At 43.3% G+C, this 23393-nt stretch overlaps 1 protein-coding gene across 2 annotated transcripts in view; it reads right to left on the reverse strand.

Annotated features, from left to right (window-relative positions):
- The window catches only part of lifra (LIF receptor subunit alpha a), a 188791-nt gene that overhangs the window by 77233 nt on the left and 88165 nt on the right, over nt 1–23393 (reverse strand). The window contains exon 1 of one of the 2 annotated variants that reach the window (XM_067982384.1): nt 3306–3492. The exons of the other annotated variant lie outside the window; for it this stretch is intronic. The gene's annotated coding sequence lies outside the window, so the exon portion shown is untranslated. Of the gene's footprint in view, nt 1–3305; nt 3493–23393 lie in introns of those variants that run through there. 2 annotated transcript variants of the gene reach the window in all.

Genomic DNA, 23393 nt, shown 5'->3' on the forward strand with positions numbered 1-23393 from the left:
ATTTCCTCAAATACAGGAAACTAACTTCCACGAACTCCACTCACTGCAAATTACATTACTTCCCATATTTAATGGGAAGAGTATAAATATATTACAGTTTTTAAATTTATAAAATTGTTGGTGACATTGATTTAGTGCTTTAGTTGGCACAGGCAAGTTCAATCTAGGAGGAACACTTCGAAGCAGAGTGACTAGTTTTTTTTATTCGTTCATGGGATGTGGGCGTTGCTGGCAAGGCCAGCATTTATTGCCCATCCCTAATTGCCCTTGAGAAGGTGGTTGTGAGCCTCCTTCTTGAACCACTGCAGTCCGGATGGTGAAGATTCTCCCACAGTGCTATTAGGTAGGGAGTTCCAGGATTTTGACCCAGCGACGATGAAGGAACGGCGACATATTTCCAAGTCGGGATGGAGTGTGACCTGGAGGGGAACGTGTCGGTGGTGTTGTTCCCATGTGCCTGCTGCCCTTGTCCTTCTAGGTGGTAGAGGTCGCGGGTTTGGGAGGTGCTGTCAAAGAAGCTTTGGCGAGTTGCTGCAGTGCATCCTATAGATGGTACACACTGCAGCCACGGTGTGCCGGTGGTGGAGGGAGTGAATGTTTAGGGTGGTAGATGGGGTGCCAATCAAGCAGGCTGCTTTGTCCTGGATGGTGTCAAGCTTCTTGAGTGTTATTGGAGCTGCACTCATCCAGGCAAGTGGAGAGCATTTCATCATATTCCTGACTTGTGCCTTGTAGATGGTGGAAAGGCTTTGGGGAGTCAGGAGGTGAGTCACTCGCCGCAGAATACCCAGCCTCTGACCTGCTCTCGTAGCCACAGTATTTATATGGCTGGTCCAGTTAAGTTTCTGCTCAATGGTGACCCCCAGGATGTTGATGGTGGGGGATTCGGCGATGGTAATGCCGTTGAATGTCAAGGTGAGGTGGTTAGACTCTCTCTTGTTGGAGGTGGTCATTACCTGGTACTTGTCTGGCACGAATGTTACTTGCCACTTAGCGGCCCAAGCGTGGATGTTGTCCAGGTCTTGCTGCATGCGGGCACAGACTGCTTCATTATCTGAGGGGTTGTGAATGGAACTGAACACTGTGCAATCATCAGCGAACATCCCCATTTCTGACCTTACATAAGCGTGTGAAAGGTCACCTTATCTGTCACACCACATGGAACTGATCCTCTCCCACTGCTTTATCTCACTAAAAACTCTTGTGTTAATGCATCATACACTCATACTGAATCTTTCAACTCCAAATGAATAATAGAATCTTACAGCACAGGAGGCCATTCAGCCCATCATGCCTGTGCCAGCTCTTTGAAAGAGCTAACCAATTAGTCCCACTCTCCTGCTCTTTCCCCATTGCCCTGCAATTTTTCCCCTTCAGTATTTACCCAATTCCCTTTTGAAAGTTATTATTGAATCTGCTTCCACCACCCTTTTAGGCAGTGTATGCCAGATCACAGTAACTTAGAGTAAAGAATTATTTGCAGATCTAATTAGAAATTGAAGCAGTCCAGGGGTCAGATAATCCCGAAAATAAACTCTTGCTATGTCAAATTTACTTGACGCTGCTGAATCATGCTGGATGGACTACAGTTCCATGAGCACCATAGAATCGTTACAGCACGGAAGGAGGCCATTCGGCCCATCGAGTCTGTGCCGGCTCTCTGTAAGAGCAATCCAGCTGGTCCCAATCCCCCACCCTTTCCCCCCTAGCCCTGCAATTTTTTTCCTTTCAAGTACTCAATAAATTTGCTTTCGAAAGCCATGATTGAATCTACCTCCACCACCCTTTCAGGCAGTGCATTCCTGATCATAACCACTCGCTGTGTATAAAGGTTTTTCCTTATGTCACCTTTGGTTCTTTTGCCAATCACCTTAAATCTATGTCCTCTGATTCTTGATCCTTCTGCCAATGGGAACAGTTTCTCTCTATCTACTCTGTCTGGACCCTTCATATCTTTGAACACCTCTATCAAATCTCCTCTCAACTTTCTCTGCTCTAAGGAGAGCAACCCCAGCTTCTCCAGTGTATCCATGCAAGTGAAATCCCTGGAACCATTCTAGTAAACCTCTTCCAGTTATTATAGAAGCAAGCAAGCTATCCCATAATCACCATCAAATCAACACAATGTCGCAGTTCGGCATTATGTTTGGGAAAAGTACAATGAAAGTCAATAACTGATGTACTAAGGATTGTTCAGTGACACCTCCATCAAAAAGGTGCCTCAGCAGCACTCTCAAATGGTGCCTTCTCCCCCTGATTTATTCCGACACTTTATAAGGCACAGCTCTCCCAATTGCTTGTTAAATGATTTAGCTAATCTCAGCTGGGTCAACAGTAGGAGCAGCCCAAATGGGACCAACTACAGATGGAGGGAAAAACAGTCAAGAGTCAGCACCTCCAGTAAAGGAGACGATAAAATTGGAAGGGGCGGTGGGGTGGGGAGATATTTCATTGCGTGTCCAGAAAGAAAAGTGCACTTCATTATTGTCCGTTATGGTGGTTAAAAAAGACAGTTCAATCAAAAAAAAGCTACATACATTTGAAAAACACAGGACAAAAGTACTGCATTATACGATTCTGTCCCATTTTCTGTGAAAAGCGCTGACCAGCAGTCTTCAATCTTGGCTAATGTACGAGTACTTGGGCTGAGCTTTCTAAGAACACTGTCTGCCACAAAACCTCCATACAATGCAAAGTCCCTTTAAAATAATAATAAATATTCACAACCTGTATTTTTCTTGTTTAAATTCACCCATATGTATCAGCATCCAGGTATGAAGAGTATCTCACTGTTCCTTCTAAATCCAGCACAAGCGACAAATCCATCAAATTAAGCACGAAACTGCAACGTAAAGACCGAGTACTCTACAATCAATTTAAGTGAATTCCAAGATAGGGAAGGGACAGCATGACTCCACTATGTTTCAAAACAAATAAACGGTAACAAATGTTTTTTGGCCAATGAAGGCACAATTGCTTATGTCGTTAATTTTGTTACTTCTACTGCACTACTGAGACACCTTGGGAAAACATCAAGTGCACATTATGTCACGGCATCATGATAACATTACAACGTCGCGAAACCCCGAACGCCTATGTCTCACTTTGAAAAGTAAATGCTAGTACCAGTTGCACAGGAAATGAGAAAACCACACGGGAGATTGTAGGAACGAGCCGGCACAGGAACCAGTGCTAAACCTGCGGTTCTTGTAGCGGTCGTGGGTGGATGCACCGGAGGAGGAGACACCTCGATAATCCAGTCACCCGCCATATGAGGCTTGCTAAAATACAGACACATACAATACCTAGATTTCCTGGAGTGCAAATCTTCATTCCCTGTGATGCCACGCGTTCATTCTTCGCAATACAAACCCCCTAGTTCCCAGGGTTTAAGATCCGATTCTTAGACTGCCCGTCCCTATTTAAAAGGACTCTCGGAGCTGCGACACTGCACACTTTTTTGTGTTGGGTTGCGGAGCAATTCTGTTAATCTACTCAAGTGCGGCACAGCAAACTGATAGACGGGATTTTTTTCCAGTTATTCTTCCCCCGCCCCCAAGAACGAGCGGATGGGAATTGGCAGCAAGAAGTTGCAAAATATATTCAATTCAGCTGAACCAAATCCAAACATGATTGCAAAAAGGCACAGACCAATTTTTTTTTAAAACTGCAGCTATACAGTCTCAAACGTGGTTATGCTCTCAAAGTTTCTAGAAAGCTGAGGGAGAAAAACATCCAAACGCGTTGAAGAGGGAGTTAAATTTTAAATGTGCTGAATCATTATTATTGTGGAACCAGATATTTTAACAGCTAAATAAATTACTGATTTGATTCTTCAGACGATGTTGAGAGTTTCTTTTGATGTGTTGCATTTCATATATTACTCAACAATAACAGCCTCTTAACAGATCTGTAGCGCTACTCGAACAGGACAGTGGACACCAGACAGGAGGAAGAAAATGTAGAGTTATCATAGAATAGAATCATACAGCACAGAAGGAGGCTTATTCGACCTATCACGCCTGTATTGGTTCTTTGAAAGAGCTATCCAATTATTCCCACTCCCCTGCTCTTTACCCATAGCCCAGCAAGTTTTTTCCTTTTTAAGTATTTTTCAAATTCCCTTTTTAAAGTTACTATTGAATCTGCTTCCACCACCCTTTTAGGCAGCGCGTTCCAGGTCATCATAACTCACTGCGTGTAAAAAAAATCTCATCTCCACCCTGATTCTTTTACCAATAGGGTGTTCAATATACAGGTCACGTTAAGTGCCATGTTGAAGTACAAGCATGTTGGTGTATGTTTGTACCCGACCCTCTGGTTGGTATGAGTGTGAGTTGAACTGTGTGTAAACCTGTGGGGAGAGCACCCACAGATGAGTAATCCTACATTTTTTTAAAATATAATGTAACTCGCTTAATAGAGTGGAAAATGGAGATGAAGATTGTGTGCGTGTATAAACAGAGATGCCTGACCAGGTGCTGCAGTACTTCAACTCTTCCCAGGTTCAGATGATATCGGGCGGTCAATCAGTCCCAGTCTCTGATGGACTTCCCATCAATGGTTGGATGCTGCTTCTTTTGCTGTTTCTATCAAGACCTATGTTTCTGACCATATCCATAACCAGTATCACTACTATCAGTATCACTAATTACTTAAAGTTCTGACTTTACATAAGTACCTTTCAAGTAGTTCTGTTTTTTTAAAAAAATACAGTTCATTTCAGCTTCTGTGTTTCGATACTTGCTGTCGAGGCCGGGACAATCAGCATTCGTGCAAAAAATGTAGAGATTTATTCACAATTATGCGCCCAAAGCTAAGCTCAATTTCAAAGTATTTGTTCATTCCTATGCTTTATATATTTAATTTTGTCACATTGTGATTAAAATTAGTACTAGTGAGAAGGAGGAATTAAAGGAAATTAGTATTAGTAAAAAAATTGTGCTCAAGAAATTAATGGTACAGAAAGCCGATATATCCCCAGGGCCTGATAATCTGCATTCCAGAGTACTAAAAGAGGTAGCCATGGAAATAGTGGATGCATTAGTTGTCATCTTTCAAAATTCAATAGATTATGGAACAGTTCCTGCAGATTGGAGGGTGGCAAATGTAACCCCACTATTTCAAAAAGGAGGGAGAGAGAAAACAGGGAACTACAGACCGGTTAGCCTAACATCAGTAGTAGGGAAAATGCGAGAGTCTATTATAAAGGATGTGATAACAGGACACTTAGAAAATATCAACGGGATTAGACAAAGTCAACATGGATTTATGAAAGGGAAATCATGTTTGACAAACCTACTGGAGTTTTTTGAGGATGTAACTGGTAGAATAGATAAGGGAAAACCAGTGGATGTGGTTTATTTGGATTTTCAGAAGGCCTTTGATAAAGTCCCACATAAGAGGTTAGTGTGCAAAATTAAAGCACATGGGATTGGCCATAAAAAACTGGCATGGATTGAAAATTGGTTCACAGACAGGAAACAGAGAGTAGGAATAAATGGGTCTTTTTTGGGGTGGCAGGCAGTGACTAGTGGGGTACTGCAGGGATCAGTGCTTGGGCCCCAGCTATTCACAATATATGTCAATGATTTGGATGAGGGAACCAAATGTAATATTTCCAAGTTTGCTGACGACACAAAACTAGGGAGGATCTTGAGTTGTGAGGAGGATGCTAAGAGGCTTCAAGGTGATTTAGACAAGTTGAGTGAGTGGACAAATACATGGCAGATGCAGTATAACGTGGATAAATGTGAAGTTTTCCACTTCAGAAGGAAAAACAGAAAGGCAGAGTATTATTTAAATGGTGATAGATTGGGAAATGTTGATGTACAAAGGGACCTGGGTGTCCTTGTACACCAGTCACTGAAAGCATACATGCAGGTACAGCATGCAGTTAGGAAGGCAAATGGTATGTTGGCCTTCATTGCAAGAGAATTTGAGTACAGGAGCAAGGATGTCTTACTGCTGTTATACAGGGCCTTGGTGGGACCACACCTGGAGTATTGTGTGCAGTTTTGGTCTCCTTACCTAAGAAAGGATATAGAGGGAGAGCAGCAAAGGTTCACCAGACTGACTCCTGGGATGGCAGGACTGTCGTATCAGGAGAGATTGGGTCAACTAGGCTTGTATTCACTAGAGTTTAGAAGGATGAGAGGGGATCTCATTGAAATTTACCTATTGAAAAGGTAAATTATCCTAGTTCAGTAAAATGTTTTATCAAATATCCTTAAATTCTGATACACAAGTTGGACCATTCCACTCCCCTCCCCGAGTTTTCTCCCTCCTCTCCTCATGGTGCTAACTCTCATTGCGGTACAGTTCCAGAGATCAGGCAATCCTACTGCACCTTGCCCAAGTGCCCATTCTTCAAGTGTGAGCCAAGACACTGAGCGTCAGCGGCTAATTCAACTGTGGACAGCGTCAGAGCTGAGCCCAATCCTGACCTTGCCCAACATTAACCACAAGTTAACCACAAGAGGGAATACTGGAGCTTAGGGCCTAGGCAGCTGAAGGCATGGCTGCCAATGGTGGAGCGATTAAAATTGGGGATGCGCAAGAGGCCAGAAATTGGAGGAAGGCAGAAATCTCGGAGGGTTGTAGGGCTGGAGGAGGTTACAGAGATAGGGAGGGGGTGAGGCCGTGGAGGGATTTGAAAACAAGGATGAGAATTTTAAAATTGAGGCATTGCCGGTCCGGGAGCCAATGTAGGTCAGCGAGCACAGGGGGTGATGGGTGAACAGGACTAGTTTTAACAAAGGTGGTAATTTTAACCCTACCCCGCCCAGCGGGAAACTGACATGATCAGATCGACCGCCCGTTTTACATCCCGCCCAAATGTACTTTCATTGGTGGCCGATCTGATACCTTTCCCGTCCGTCGGGTTAGAGTAAAATGACCCCCTGTAGTCTTGTGCCATGATACAGAATTCTCTATCCAATGACGTCAGCACATAGGGCAGATTTTTACAGACTAAAGTCATTAATCATTTTATTTTCAAACAAATATCAATGAAAAACGTAATAATAGGCAATTCCATAAGTGGCAAAGGAAATGTCTGTAATGAGTTAATTGACTGCAGTAAGAATTACTTCGATTTATTTCATCAACAATATTTGTAATATATATATATTTATATAGTGCCTTTAACGTATGAAGCTAGATAAGTACATGAGGGAGAAAGGAATGGAAGGATAGGCTGGTAGGATTAGATGAAGTAAAGTGGGAGGAGGCTCGTGTGGAGCATGAACATCGGCATAGACCAGTTGGGCCAAATAGCCTGTTTCTGTGCTGTAAATTCTGTGTAAAAAAAAGTGCTTCCCAGGAGGAGCCACGGGACTGCGATCAGGAACGAGAGCACTGGCTGATTTTTATCCCCCCTCTCCCTAACCTAGAGCACTAAGGCCTCCCAGCTGTGATTGGGACATTCTGTTCTCTACGACCTATTACTACACCGGGTGTTACGCAATGAACGATTAGGGAGCAGTAAGTCTTTTTTTGACAAATGAAGGCTGCATCACTTTCATTATTACAGGACAAACTGTTCACATTGTGTCAAATCTCTTTCATTCAAACCAGTTGATCTCCTGTGGCACAGCACACACAGAGTCATGACCAAGTTAAGTCTTCAGATGAAGCTGAGTTAGAGGGCAGAGATGGTTGGACCAGGGCAGCATGAATATAACCCAGTCCCCAATTTAAAGTAATACATTCTATCCTAATTTTTATATTTCCATTATACATTTCTATGTCTACATTTATAAAGGAAAAAGTTGACAGGAAGTGCTGCAGATAAGATTAATATATTACAGATTGATATAAAGTAGAAGTGGATTGCACCACATTGTAAAATAATTTGAATAGGGTTATAGATACTTGAAGATTAGATTACAAAATTCTTCACACAAAGTAGTAGTAGAAATCTGGAACTCTCTCCTCCAAAAAGCTGTTGAAATTGAAAATTTCAAAACCGAGATAGATAAATAGATCTTTGTTATGTAAGGGTATTAAGGAATATGGAACCAAGTTGGGTAAATGGAGTTAAGATTAGTCATGATCTAATTGAATGGCGGAACAGGCTCGAAGACTGAATGGCCTACTCCTGTTCCTAAAATGTATTTGTATGCTTTTGCACATAGAAGTCAATATTTATGCCATCCTATCAGTATTCAATATCTTTCAGAGCAGGTACTGTGTGACTTGTACATCGATCGTGACTGTATAAATGAGATATACCCCAATTTATAAAACTGATCATTTTTTCACCTGGATGTCAGAATTTCCTAGTAATCAGTTACTAATTATTTCCAGATGATCTTGCAGTAATAGTATCAAAACCACTAATCTGTCTGCATTATTGTCTTAATGGATTAATGACAAGAAGATAACTGTCAGCATTCTCATTCACAGCACCAAACCCAAGTAAAGGCAGCCCATAAAATTCAAATTATATATATATTTTTTTAAGTGCACCCCGGAATGGAACTATGGCAGGAGTCCAACTCAACATTCATGTGACAGATATTCAACTTCACTCCTGTGGTCTATTATTCCATTTAGCACCATCGGAGGCAACTCTCTAAAGTAAATCAGGTACTAGTGCCGCTGAATGCATCTGAAGCATTCTTGGGAATTTGATTCAATGCCTCTAACCAGCGGTTATTGCTGGCAGTACTCCAGCTGGGTCTGGCGTTTTGGCTCTGCTCGCAGACCAACTACCTGCACAGGCCAGCGATGCACCTTCACATCAGGGAAGATTAGGAATGGCTTTGTACTAATTGTGCATTCAGTTGCTTCAAAGAGACATATTCACAAATACGGCCCTTGATATAAACAGGAAGTTTATGCGCAAGGCAACCGAGTTATATAACAGAACTGCATATGGGGTCACCTGACGACTTTCCCTTGCCCCCATTAGATTAGAGTGCTGGAACCACTCACATGTACACTTTCTCCTGCATAGTATCACAGTAGGTACAACACAGGAGGAGGCCATTCACTCCATCGTGCCTGTGCCGGCTCTTTGAAAGAGCTATCCAATTAGTCCCATTCCCCAGCTCTTTCCCATAGCCCAGCAAATTGTTCCTTTACAAGTATTTTTCCAATTCCCTTTTGAAAGTTACTACTGAATCTGATTCCACCACCCTTTCAGGCAGTGTATTCCAGTTCATCACAACTCGTTGCATTAAAAAAAATGTTTCCTCATGTCGCCTCTGGATCTTTTGCCGATCACCTTAAATCTGTGTCCTCTGGTTACCGACCCTTCTGCCACTGGAAACAGTTTCTCCTTATTTATTCTGTCAAAACCATTCATGATTTTGAACACCTCTATCAAATCTCCCCTTAACCTTCTCTGCTCTAAGGAGAACAACCCCAGCTTCTCCAGTCTCTCCACAACCCTGAAATCCCTCATCCCTGGCACCATTCTAGTAAATCTCTTTTGCACCCTCTCTAAGGCCTTGCCATCCTTCCTAAAGTGTGTGAGGCCTAACCAGTGTTTTACAAAGGTTTAGCATAACCTCCTTTTAAGACATGTTACTTTCTGGTGTGAAAACAAAACAGCCATATAAAAACCAGGGAGAAGACAAGGAACAGACAGAAAAGCAGAATATAAACAGGCAAAAGCAAGGCATACACAGGGTGAAATCACAAAGTGCGATATTAGTCACAAATAAGTTAAATCATCTAAATAAACCTCCACTATCTTATTAAAGCTCTCGACTGCTTTTACATATAATTTACAGCATAGAAACAGGCCATTTAGCCCAACGGTCTGTGCTGGTGTTCATGCTTCACACGAGCCTCTCTCCCACCCTACTTCATCTAATCCTATTTGCATATCCTTCTATTCCTTTCTCCCTCATGTACTTATCTAACTTCCCCTTAAACGCATCTATACTATTCACCTCAACTACTCCATGTGGTAGCAAGTTCCACATTCATACCACTCTCTGGGTAAAGAAGTTTCTTTTGAATTTTTTTCTGCATTTATTAGTAACTATCTTATATTTATGACCCCTAGTTTTGGACTCCCCTAAAGTGGAAGCATCTTCTCTATATCTACCCTATCAAACCCCTTAATAATTTTAAAAACCCCTATTAGATCAACACTGAGCCTTCTCTTTTCTGGAGAAAAATGCCCCAGTCGATTCAGTCTTTCCTGATAGTTATAACCTCAGTTCCGGTATCATTCCTATAAGTACCTTCACTATATCACCCAGCATGATGCCAACCCAACAAGAGTTATATGAGAGAGCCCCAAGCACAGCCATAAAAAGTAAAGACACACCCAAGCCGGGAACAACTCAGAACTGATAACACATAAAGGAAAGAGAGGTACACAAGGCCGAAAAAACAATGCTGCATGTGACTATAACATAATCTTCCGTGAGCGAGATGGTCCTACAGTCCACTACCCACACAAATGAGCCAGATTAACTATGTCTGAAATTGCCTGCACTGCAGCAAAATGGCAAGTGGTATCGAAAATACAAGGGTAGAAATTGCGACTGGTTCTGATCCAGTATAAAAGCTTAATGTGCTCATCCCAAATTCTTCTCTCCGTTAGATCAATGCAGGGGTTAAACCATTATCATAGACAGCTGAATTCCAGCATTAAAATAGCAGAGGGGGATTTTGGCATGAGAAGTGTTAGTACGAGAATGTGCAAATTGCAACATCTACCTTATAATGCGAAGGATGGACAGCAAACTGTTTAAGCACAGTATTTCATTTTTATTGAAAGGATTATATGGTAACAAATTTTAATTCATATTTTTGTACCAAATGTCGAGAAAAAATGAAAAACTCAAAGCATCACAGACAAACGAGCAAAGGTGATATTCTGTAAAATTGTGGGGGAGAGAAAAAAAACTCAGTCATGGTTGTCGACTCTGAGGGTTACTCCTTGGAAGCTTTAAATGTTATGCATCAAGTGAAAGTCTCTCTAACTGAAGCATTATCTACATTTTTTTTATTCGTTCATGGGATGTGGGCGTCGCTTGGGAGGCCGGCATTTATTGCCCATCCCTAATTGCCCTTGAGAAGGTGGCGGTGAGCTGCCTTCTTGAACCGCTGCAGTCCGTGTGGTGACGGTTCTCCCACAGTGCTGTTAGGAAGGGAGTTCCAGGATTTTGACCCAGCGACAATGAAGGAACGGCAATATATTTCCAAGTTTGGATGGTGTGTGACTTGGAGGGGAATGTGCAGGTGGTGTTATTCCCATGTGTCTGATGTTCTTGTCCTTCTAGGTGGTAGAGGTCGCGGGTTTGGGAGGTGCTGTCGGAGAAGCCTTGGCGAGTTGCTGCAGTGCATCCTGTGGATGGTACACACTGCAGCCACTGTGCACCGGTGGTGAAGGGAGTGAATGTTTAGGGTGGTGGATGGGGTGCCAATCAAGTGGGCTGCTTTGTCCTGGATGGTGTCGAGCTTCTTGAGTGTTGTTGGAGCTGCACGCATCCAGGCAAGTGGAGAATATTCCATCACACTCCTGACTTGTGCCTTGTAGATGGTGGAAAGGCTTTGGGGAGTCAGGAGGTGAGTCACTCGCCACAGAATACCCAGTCTCTGACCTGCTCTTGGTAGCCACAGTATTTATATGGCTGGTCCAGTTAAGTTTCTGGTCAATGGTGACCCCCAGGATGTTGATGGTGGGGGATTCGGCGATGGTAATGCCATTGAATGTCAAGGGGAGGTGGTTAGACTCTCTCTTGTCGGAGATGTCATTGCCTGGCACTTGTCTGGCACGAATGTTACTTGCCACTTATCAGCCCAAACCTGGATGTTGTCCAGGTCTTCTTGCTGCATGCGGGCTCGGACAGCTTAATTATCTGAGGGATTGCGAATGGAACTGAACACTGTGCAATCATCTGCGAACATCCCCATTTCTGACCTTATGATGGAGGGAAGGTCATTGATGAATCAGCTGAAGATGGTTGGGTCAAGGACACTGCCCTGAGGAACTCCTGCAGCAATGCCCTGGGGCTGAGATGATTGGCCTCCAACAACCACTACCATCTTCCTTTGTGCTAGGTATGACTCCAGCCACTGGAGAGTTTCCCTCTGATTCCCACTGACTTCAATTTTACTAGGGCTCCTTGGTGCCACACTCGGTCAAATGCTGCCTTGATGTCAAGGGCAGTCACTCTCACCTCACCTCTGGAATTCAGCTCTTTTGTCCATGTTTGGACCAAGGCTGTAATGAGGTCTGGCGCCGAGTGGTCCTGGCGGAACCCAAACTGAGCATCGGTAAGCAGGTTATTGGTGACTAAGTGCCGCTTGATAGCACTGTCGACGACACCTTTCATCACTTTGCTGATGATTGGGAGTAGACTGATGGTAATTGGCTGGATTGGATTTGTCCTGCTTTTTGTGGATAGGACATACCTGGGCAATTTTCCACATTGTCGGGTAGATGCCAGTGTTGTAGCTGTACTGGAACAGCTTGGTCAGCACGGATGCACTACAATAAAATGACCTCCCAAAGTAAAGATCAATAAATGTCGTTAGTGCATGGTTTGTTGTAGCGAAGGCAGGCAGGTAGAATCATAGAATCCTACAGCACAGAAGGAGGCCATTCGGCCCATCGTGCCTGTGCCAGCTCGTTGAAAGTGCTATACAACTAGTCCCACTCCCCTGTTCTTTCCCCACAGCCCTGCAATTGTTTCCCTTTCAATTATTTATCAATTTCCTTTTGAAAGTTACTATTGAATCTGCTTTCACCACCCTTTCAGGCAGTGCATTCCAAATCATAACGACACAGAAACAGCTACTGTGCAAATCTGACTCACCATCCACTCTGCTGCACTTCATAGATCTGTTGCACTGCCATGGGCTGGAAAAATACACAACAAAGGCTCACTGCAGGACTGCCGTCATCGACTTAGTAAAACTGTTCACTCAGTTGTTACAGACAGAGCCCTGGACATGGGTCAACTAACTGCTGGTAGGAGGTGCACAGCCCAGTATAGGGAGAAGAATGAGATGGGGGGGGGGGAGGAATCGCATGTTTCTACAGGCAACGTCGCTCAAGTGACTATTCTTTATGTGTGAGCCTGAACAATGGAGGTCAACACAACCGAGCCCAATCCCATCCACACCCGACATGGGCTATCTAGCAGAAAGGGGCATGGTGGGGGGGGAGCGAGAAGAGAGAGTCACTGGATAGTGATCAGGAGTGGGAACCCAGAGTAATTTTCCACTTCCGAGCTCAAGGATGACAAAGTACTGATACTGCCACCAAAAGAATCAATTACTGCCATAAGGAGGGATGATATATTAGCAGTTTCCTCTAATGAGGCCATATGGGTGGAGCTTAAAAACAAAAAGGGGGCAAGCACTTTGATGGGAGTGTACTATAGGCCCCCAAACAGTCAGGGGGAGATAGAGGAACAGATATGTAGGCAAATCTCAGAAAATTGTGCAAATAATAGGGTAATAATAGTGGGGGATTTCAACTTCCCCAATATTAACTGGGATACTCAGAGTGTAAAAGGCTTAGAGGGTACAAAATTCTTAACGTGCATCCAGGAGAGCTTTTTGAGCCAGCATGTAGAAAGTCCTATAAGAGAGGGGGCGGTACTAGACCTAATTCTAGGGAATGTGGCCGGCCAAGTGGAAGAAGTGCTCGTAGGTGAGCACTTTGGTGACAGTGACCATAATTCGGTGAGATTTAAGGTGGTCATAGAAAAGGACAGGGAGGGGCCGGAAATAAAGGTTCTAAATTGGGGGAAGGCCGATTTTAATAGGATAAGGCAGGATCTGGCCAAAATGGACTGGGATCAGCTGCTTGTAGGAAAATCCGCATCGGAGCAATGGGAGTCTTTCAGAAGGGAGATTGAGACCATACAATGGCAACATGTTCCCGTAAAGGTCAAGGGTGGTTCCAAGAACTCCAGGGAACCTTGGATGTCAGGGGATATACGAGAATGGATTAGGAAAAAAAGGAGGGCTTTTGGCAGATACAAAAGGCTAAAGACGGAGGAAGCCCCAGAGGAGTACAAAAAGTGCAGGGGGATACTTAAAAAAGAAATTAGGAGATCAAGGAGGGGCCATGAAATAACACTGGCGAGCAAAATAAAGGAAAATCCTAAGATGTTTTATAAGTATATTAAGGGTAAGAGGATGACTAGGGAAAAAATAGGGCCCATTAGGGACAAAAATGGCAATCTGTGTGTGGAGCCGGCAGATGTAGGAGGGGTTCTAAATGAATTTTTTGCATCTGTTTTCACTATGGAGAAGGACAATGTAGACATAGAAATACGGCAGGGGGACTGTGATATACTCGAACATATTAACATCGAGCGGGAGGAGGTATTGGCGGTTTTAGCAGGCCTAAAAATGGATAAATCCCCAGGCCCGGACGAAATGTATCCCAGGCTACTGTGTGAGGCAAAGGAGGAGATTGCGGGGGCTCTGACACATATATTCAGAACCTCTCTGGCCACAGGGGATGTGCCAGAGGACTGGAGAACCGCTAATGTAATACCATTATTCAAGAAGGGGAGTAGGGAAAAACCGGGGAACTACAGGCCAGTGAGCCTAACATCAGTGGTAGGAAAATTATTGGAAAAAATTCTGAAGGACAAAATTAGTCTCCACTTGGAGAAGCAAGGATTAATCAGGGATAGTCAACATGGCTTTGTCAAGGGAAGATCATGTCTGACTAATTTGATTGAATTTTTTGAGGGGGTGACTAGGCGTGTGGATGAGGGTAACGCAGTGGATGTGGTATACATGGATTTCAGTAAGGCCTTCGATAAAGTCCCCCACAGGAGACTGGTCAAGAAGGTACGAGCCCATGGAATCCAGGGTGCCTTGGCACTTTGGATACAAAACTGGCTTAGTGGCAGAAGGCAGAGGGTGATGGTCGAAGGTTGTTTTTGTGACTGGAAGCCTGTGGCCAGTGGGGTACCACAGGGATCGGTGCTGGGTCCCTTGCTGTTTGTGGTCTACATTAATGACTTGGATATGAATGTAAAAGGTATGATCAGTAAGTTCGCTGATGATACAAAAATTGGTAGGGTGGTAAATAGCGAGGAGGATAGCCTCAGTCTGCAGGACAATATAGATGGGTTGGTCAGATGGGCGGAACAGTGGCAAATGGAATTTAACCCGGAAAAGTGCGAGGTGATGCACTTTGGAGGGACTAACAAGGCAAGGGAATACACAATGAATGGGAGGACCCTAGGCAAGACAGAGGGTCAGAGGGATCTTGGTGTGCAAGTTCACAGATCCCTGAAGGCGGCGGAACAGGTAGATAAGGTGGTAAAGAAGGCATATGGGATACTTGCCTTTATTAGCCGAGGCATAGAATATAAGAGCAAGGAGGTTATGATGGAGCTGTATAAAACACTGGTTAGGCCACAGCTGGAGTACTGTGTGCACTTCTGGTCGCCACACTACAGGAAGGATGTGATCGCTTTGGAGAGGGTGCAGAGGAGATTCACCAGAATGTTACCAGGGCTGGAGCGCTTCAGCTATGAAGAGAGACTGGGAAGATTGGGTTTGTTTTCCTTGGAGCAGAGGAGGCTGAGGGGGGACATGATTGAGGTGTACAAAATTATGAGGGGCACAGATAGGATGGATACTAAGGAGCTTTTTCCCTTCGTTGAGGGTTCTATAACAAGGGGACATAGATTCAAGGTAAAAGGCGGGAGGTTTAGAGGGGATTTGAGAAAGAACTTTTTCACCCAGAGGGTGGTTGGAGTCTGGAACTCACTGTCTGAAAGGGTTGTGGAGGCAGGAACCCTCACAACATTCAAGAAGCATTTGGATGAGCACTTGAAATGCCATAGCATACAAGGCTACGGACCAAATGCTGGAATATGGGATTAGAGTAGACAGGGCTGATGGCCGGCGCGGACACGATGGGCCGAAGGGCCTCTATCCGTGCTGTATGACTCTATGACTCTAAGCTGAGAGCAACTAACAATCAGAAATGTGGTCTGTCATGGCTCAGCTGTGGAAAGCTTGCATAAGGAATTTTTGGAGTGGAATGTAATCCTTGGGAATGTTCTCAAATTGGCAAGATGTCCCACAGGGATCTGTGATGGGGTCTCAACTAGTCACTATATTTATTGATGTCTTAGATGACAGGATAGAGAGTCACATATCCAAGTTTGCCAATGACACAAAGATAGGCAGCATTGTAAGCAGTGTAGATGGAAACATAAAATTATTTATAGACAATTAATAGATTAAGTGAATAGGCAAAACTGTCGCAAATGGATTTCAACGTAGGCAAGTGTGAGGTCATCCACCTTGGACCTAAAAAGGATAGATCAGAGTACTTTCTAAATGGTGAAAAGCTTGAAACCGTGGAGGTCCAAAAAGACTTAGGGGGTCCATGTACATAGATCATTAAAGTGCCCTGCCCTGCCCTGCCCTCCCTTCCTCCACTCGCTACCCCCCCCCCCTCAATCCCCCACCCCCCACCTTTCCCTGGCTCTGTACTTGTTTAAAAACTTTAACTCTTTAACATCTTCCAGTTCTGACGAAAAGTCTTTGACCTGAAACGTTAACCCTGTTTCTTTCTCCACAGATGCTGCCTCACTTGCTGAGCTTCTCCAGCATTTTCTATATTTTATATTATTAAAATGTCATGAACAGGTACAGAAAATAATCAAAAAGGCTACTGGAATGCTGGCCTTTATATCCAGAGGACTAGAATACAAGGGGTAGAAGTTATGCTACAGCTATACAAAGTTCTGGTTAGACCACAGCTGGAGTACTGTGTTCGTTTCTGGGCACCATGCCTTAGGAAGGATATATTGGCCTTGGAGGGAGTGCAGCGTAGATTTACTAGAATGATACCTGGACTCCAAGGGTTAAATTATGAGGAGCGATTACACTAACTAGGGTTGTATTCCCTGGAATTTAGAAGATTAAGGGGTAATTTGTTCAAAGTTTTCAAGATATTAAGGGGAACTGATAGGGTAGATAGAGAGAAACTATTTCCGCTGGTTGGGGAGTCTAGGACTAGGGGGCATAGCATAAAAAAAGTCAGGATTTTCAGGAGTGAAGTAGGAAACACTTCTACACACAAAGAGTGGTAGAAGTTTGGAACTCAATTGTTCATTTTAAATCTGAGATTGATAGATTTTTGTTAACCAAAGGTATTAAGGGATATGGGGCTAAGGTGGGTATATGGAGTTAGATCATGGATCAGCCATGATCTCAGTGAATGGCAGAACAGGCTCGAGGGGCTAAATGGCTTACTCCTGTTCCTATGTAATCTAAATGGATTTTAGCAAGGCTTTTGACAAGGTCCCACATGACAGATTGGTCCATGGGATCCAAGGGAATGTGGCAAATTGGATCCAAAATTGATTAGTGGCAGGAAGCAAAGGGTAATGGTCAATGGGTGTTTTTGCGACTGGAAGGCTGTTTCCAGTGGGATGCCGCAGGGCTCGGTACTAGGTCCTTTGCTTTTTGTGGTATACATTAATGATTTGGACTTAAACGTAGGGGGCACGATTACGGAATTTGCGGATGACTCAAAGATAGGCCATGTGGTTGATAGTGAGGAGGAAAGCTGTAGACTCCAGGAAGATATCAATGGACTGGTCAGATGGGCAGAAAAGTGGCAAATGGAGTTCAATCCGGATAAGTATGGGGTAATGCATTTAGGCAAATAAGGCAAGGGAATTAACAATAAATGGGAGGATACTGAGAGGTGTAGAGGAAGTGAGGGACCTTGGAGTGCATGTCCACAGATCGCTGAAGGTAGCAGGACATGTAGATAAGGTGGTTAAGAAGGCATAGGGGATGCTTTCCTTTATTAGCCGAGGCACAGAATATAAAAGCAGGGATGTTATGCTGGAACTGTATAAAACACTAATTAGGCCACAGCTTGAGTACTGCGCACAGTTCTGGTCACCACATTACAGGAAGGATGTAATTGCACTCGAGAGGGTGCAGAGGAGATTTCCGAGGATGTTGCCAGGACTGGAGAATTTTAGCTATGATGACAGATTGGATAGGCTGGGGTTGTTTTCCTTGGAACAGAGGAGGCTGAGGGATGATATGATTGAGGTGTACAAAATTATGAGGGGCCTAGATAGAGTGGATAGGAAGGACCTATTTCCCTTAGCAGAGAGGTCAATAACCAGGGGGCATAGATTTAAAGTGATTGGTAGAAGGATTAGAGCGGAAATGAGGAAAACATTTTTCACCCAGAGGGTGGTGGGGGTCTGAAAATCACTACCTGAGAGGGTGGTAGAGGCAGAAATCCTCAACTCATTTAAAAAATACCTGGATGTGCACCTTAAGAACAATGACCTGCAGGGCTACAGACCAAACGCGGGAAAGTGGGATTAGGCTGGGTGGCTCGTTTCTCAGCAGGCGCAGGCACGATGGGCCGAATGGCCTCTTTCTGTGCCATAAATCTTCTATGATTCTATGAATGTAAAGCAGCATTTTGTAAATTGAACTTGTTGCACAGACTCTTCCAAGTGCGTATGAATACAGCTGTAGAGACTGCAGAGCAATTCTGCTGAGCCTGAAAATTCCTGTTTTAAAAAAAAAGTTATGGTAACACATGTAAAGACAACTCAATGATAACGATTTATACCATAATGGGATCAGAACCTCTTAGGAAGGAAGCACAAAATATGCCATTCAAAGAGGTTGTGTCGCAGCTTCGCCGTCATGGGAATAAACTCTAAATTTGAAGAAACCTAACATAGGAACACAAAGTATTACCACTATTCAAATGTTTGTTACAACTTTCTTTCATTTGCACCAGACCCATGATTTGGAATGTATTAGGAATAATCCCTGTGCAAATATTCCAGTTGTATACAGTAAAATTGGGATTACCGTAACATACAGATTAGTAAACTGTTATCAGTGTATAAATGGTTCCACTATTTTTGTCGTATTTTTGCCATTTTTCACTTTAAAAAGCTGTTTCATTGTACAAGTCACAACCTATTTTGGAAGGGTGAGGTCATGGAGGGATTTGAACACAAGGACATAGATATAAGATTAAATGTCAGATTTTTAAAACAGTGGGTTATGAGGCTGTGGAATGCACTACTGGAGTTAGTGACTGAAGCAAAGACTATGTCAACATTTAAGAATAGATTAGGTACATGGTTGAAGGAAAGGGAATAGGGCAGGCACATGGGATTAGTACTCGTGTGGAGGGTAAACACCAACACAGAATGGCTGAGCCACACGCCCTGTTTCTGTGTTGTACTTGCTATGCAATTCTATTAAAAGTTGTGTTTATGGCCAGTTTGGGGATACTGGATCATCTGGCACTCAAAGGGTTAATTCACCAGTATGTACCTGTCATAGCCTACTGGCCAAGCCCTTAGTAATCATTACCAGTTATCTGTAAGATCTTTCTCCTCAATGACAAGTTAACCTAAACAGACTAAACGATCACAACTCTTCAAATTACTTTGGCAGGTCCGTCACGCTCCGACACCATAGGTTTTTTTTAAATGTAACGCGTGAACAGGCACAGAAGCATGTAAAATGCAGCCAACAGTATCACCAGTGCCAAACATTACTCCCTCCTTGGGATGGTATTATTCCTAATCCTGCAACAATTTACATAATTGGTTAAACATTACCTATAATGGCAACTATAGGGAAACTTGCAGAAGTGGCCTGATTCATCCATGTAACTAGCTTGAAACATGAACACTATGATTTTGAAGTGGCTACCAGTTATAGCGCCTTTAACATGGAAAAACGTCTCAACATGCTTCATAGAAGCATAATCAAACAAAAATAGATGTCAAGGAGGGGTGACTAAAAGCTTGGTCAAAGAAATGGGTTTTGAGGAGTCTTAAAGGAGGAGAGGGAGCATGACCTGGAATAGCATTAATAACAAATGAGTCTCCCAGAGCTTTGTACTGATTTTGGTTACCTGCTGGCTCAGTGGTAGCAGTCTCACCTTTGGGTCAGAAGGTCGTGGGTTCAAGCCACACTTCCTATCTTTAAGAAACCTAACATACCTTACACAACCTCGTTTACTGTTAAAGTGTGGTGGAGTAATATTGGGGGAAGACTTCCTCTGTGCACGGTATAGCAAAATCAAGAACACATTTCTAAAGACTGGCTTTATGGCTTTACGCACCTAGTTTCAGACACTAACACAATAATTTTTATTCTATTTTAGTTAGGTCTATGTCTCATCACTGAGCTGTTACTTTTTATTTCACACTGCAGGAACTTTATTGCACCCTTTATAAAACAAGTGGTTTCTTTGTTGGCGCTCATAATCCAGGCTGACACTTCAGTGCAGAACTGAGGGAGTGCTGTACTGTTGGAGGTGTCACTTTTCGGATAAGAAGTTAGATCGAGTGCCTCTCTGCCCCCTCAGTTGGACATAAAGGATCCCATGGCACTATTCAAAGAAGGAGGAGGAGTCCTCACACCACTAAAAACAGATTATCTGGTCATTATCAAATTGGTGTTTGTAGGAGCTTGCTGTGCGCAAATTGGCTGCATTACATAGTGGTTACTGGACTAGTAATCCAGAGGCCTGGACTAATAATTCCGGAGTCATGAGTTCAAATCCCGCCACGGCCGCTGGGGAATTTAAATTCAATTAAATTAATTAAATAAATAATTTGGAATTTAAAAAAAAACTAGTATCAGTAATGGTGGCCATGAAACTACCGGATTGTCGTAAAAATCCATCTGGTTCACCAATGTCCTTTAGGGAAGGAAATCTGCCGTCCTTACCCAGTCTGGCCTATATGTGACTCCAGACCCGCAGCAATGTGGTTGATTCTTAATCGCCCTCTGAAATGGCCTAGCAAGCCACTCAATTGTTCATGTAGGCGGCTCAGCACGACCTTCTCAAGGGCAATTAGGGATAGGCAATAAATGCTGGCCCTGCCAGCGACGCCCACATCCCATGAACGAATAAAAATAACACAACAGTGACTACACTTCAAAACTACTTCATTGGCTGTAAAGGTCATGAAAAGTGCTATGTAAATGCAAGTCTTTCTTTCTGGCTCCTGGGCAAAATTCATCTCTTAACTAACATCACTAAAAAGATTATCTGATCATTTATCTCATTGCTGTTTGAGGGACCTTGCTGTATGCGAATTGGCTGCTGCGTTTCCCGACATTACAGCAGTGACTACACTTCAAAAAGTAACTGATTGGCTGTGAAGTGCTCTGTGACATCCCGAGGATGTGAAAGACGCTATATAAACGCAAGTTCTTTCTACATGAAGGTTTCTTTGATATTGCAAGAAAATGTAGCTAGTTCAGGCTGTGATCAAACTCCTGCAGAATGATATTTAACTGGAATCTAAAGTTACAGAAACATGACATTATGAGTCTGAATATTTAGCAGCTCTGTATTTGACTATAACAAATGGTTTTAGTCAGGCTGGAAAATCCCACAGCTTGATAAAGTAGCAATGCTCACTTTCTGCCAACACATTTGAAATGATTAGGTTTCAGGTCAATGACCATTCTGATGAAAAGTCATTGACCTGAAATGTTAAATCTGTTTCTTTCTCCAAAGATGCTGCCTGACTTGTTGAGCTTCTCCAGTTTTTTCTGTTCTTATTTCAGATTTCCAGCATCCATAGTATTTTGCTTTTGATGAAATGATTAGGTAACGTGGTTTCTTTGTAAGCTTCTACAGTGATCTCATTTCAGTGAAGCATTCTCCTCACTGCTTTTGACTGTTTATAATGGTGGGGAATACTGGAACAAAGCAGAGAGAGTCAAAGGTATCAGGGTAACACTAACAAAGGAGAACTGCTCACACTCTGAAGAGCAGGGCAGGATCAGCCTGCACAAAGATGGCAGAAAAAGTGATTGCTGTCAGCACGCGAGGATGGAATTTGCTGGTCTCTGACAGGTTGTTACGGTAAGTGTTGCTCGCACTTTGCTTAGTTTTACAATACTGCCGTACCATAAATCTTACCAGCACTTCACTACAAACTTGGTGGAGCAATATGAGAGGAAGAATGCACCGCGCTCTGGCAACAGTTCACTTTCTTTCCAAATACAAAGGCATGCCCTTATCTTAGCACTGCAATCTGTATTGGTGCCATGAACATGTGTTTTCTCAGTAGTCCGTGAAATGTGGCAAGGAATAAACAACAAGCATCAGAGCCAACACAGATTCACAGGAGACGGCTGATGACCAGGGTATTTTTCTGCCACTGGTTGAGGAAGGCTGTCTTCTCCATCTCTTCCATGGCAATGACCTTTTGCAGGGCGAGATTGTGTAAGGCACATCGGGTTATAACAGGAATAGGAGATGGTGGTGGGCCTTCTCCTTGAACCACTGCAGTCCTTACAGTGGTGGTGCCACCACAATGGTGTTAGGCAGTGAATTCCTAGATACTGACCCAGCAATGATGAAGGAACAAAGATATACGTCCAAGTCAGGGTGGTGTGTGACTTCGAGAGGAATGTGGAGGTGTTGGTGCCAATCACAGAATAAATTAGACTCAGGCACAATTTTATTTGATGCCCATTACATAATAGAGTTGTTAACCTTTGGACATTATAATCTATAAAAATAGTTAGTTACAAAAATATCTAGAGTAAAAGTAAACTAGTTACAGCAAAAAAAAAGGCCATTTAGCCAATCAAGTCTTTTCCAGCAATTTTCTCCAAATAGTCACTGTGTTTTCTTTGCTTATTCTTAATTCCAGAATCTATTACATCACATAAGAACAACATAAGAAATAGGAGCAGGAGTAGGCCATTCAGCCCCTTGAGCCTGCTCCGCCATTCAATAAGATCATGGCTGATCTTTGGCTTCAACTCCACTTTCCCACCTGATCCCCATATCCCTTGAATCCCCTTGAGTTCAAAAATCTATCTATCTCAGCCTTGAATATGCTCAATGGCTCAGCATTCACAGCCCTCTGGGGTAGAGAATTCCAAACATTCACAACCCAAAGTGAAGAAATTCCTCCTCATCTCAGTCTTAAATGGCCGACCCCTTATCCTGTGCCCCCTTGTTCTAGACTTGCCAGCCAGGGGAAACAACCTCTCAACATCTATCCTGTCAAGTCCCCTCAGCGTCTTATATGTTTCAATGAGATCACCTCTCATTCTTCTAAACTCCAGAGAGTATCGGCCCATTCTACTTAATCTCTCCTCCTTGGGCAACCCTCTCATCCCAGGAATCAATCTAGTGAACCTTCGTTGCACCGCCTCCAAGGCACGTATATATCCTTCCTATATATCCACATTTTCTACATTGAACTGTATTTGCCACCTATCTGCCTATCCTACTAACCTATCTATGCCCTGCAGCGTTTCACAATTTTTGTCACAATTTGCCACACTGCTCAACTTCCTTTAGCAGGAAATATTAGGTTGCAGATGTTGTGCTGAACGATAGCTTTCTTTTCTTCACCATGTTTGGAAACTATCTGGCCTGTCTCTCT

Source organism: Heptranchias perlo, chromosome 4, assembly GCF_035084215.1.
Source record: "Heptranchias perlo isolate sHepPer1 chromosome 4, sHepPer1.hap1, whole genome shotgun sequence".
NCBI classification, from domain to species: domain Eukaryota; kingdom Metazoa; phylum Chordata; class Chondrichthyes; order Hexanchiformes; family Hexanchidae; genus Heptranchias; species Heptranchias perlo.